Source organism: Calidris pugnax, unplaced genomic scaffold, assembly GCF_001431845.1.
Source record: "Calidris pugnax isolate Ruff unplaced genomic scaffold, ASM143184v1 scaffold573, whole genome shotgun sequence".
NCBI lineage: Eukaryota > Metazoa > Chordata > Aves > Charadriiformes > Scolopacidae > Calidris > Calidris pugnax.
The window spans coordinates 587,263-587,666 of NW_015091316.1; positions in this window are offsets into that span (position 1 = coordinate 587,263).

A 404-nucleotide genomic window follows, 5' to 3' on the forward strand; every position below is an offset into this window, starting at 1 on the left:
GACGGGGAGGGCGGGCGGCGACCCCGGGCCGGGTCCGGGGCGTTCGGGGCGGCGGGAGCGGGACGTCGGGGGTGTCGCGTCCCCCCTCGGGGGGTGCCGGTGCCGGGTGGCTGTCGCCGGTGCCCGGGGCCGTGCGGTGCCACCGGGAGCTGATTGTCCCCCCTCTCCCTGCGCAGGATGGACAGAGGGACCCGCAGGACGGAGCCGGTGACAGGGGACAGCCCGGCCGTGCCTGCCCCAAGGCCCCGGGAGGACGCACAGCTCCAGATCAGCTCTTTGCCCCCCTTTTTTGTTGGTGGGTTGGGTTTGGTTGGTGGTTGGGGCTCCCCTCTGGTTCAGGTCCAGCTCCTGGATGGCTGGGGCCTCCTGTGCTCCTGGACCAGATTGTTTCTGTTCTGGTTTCA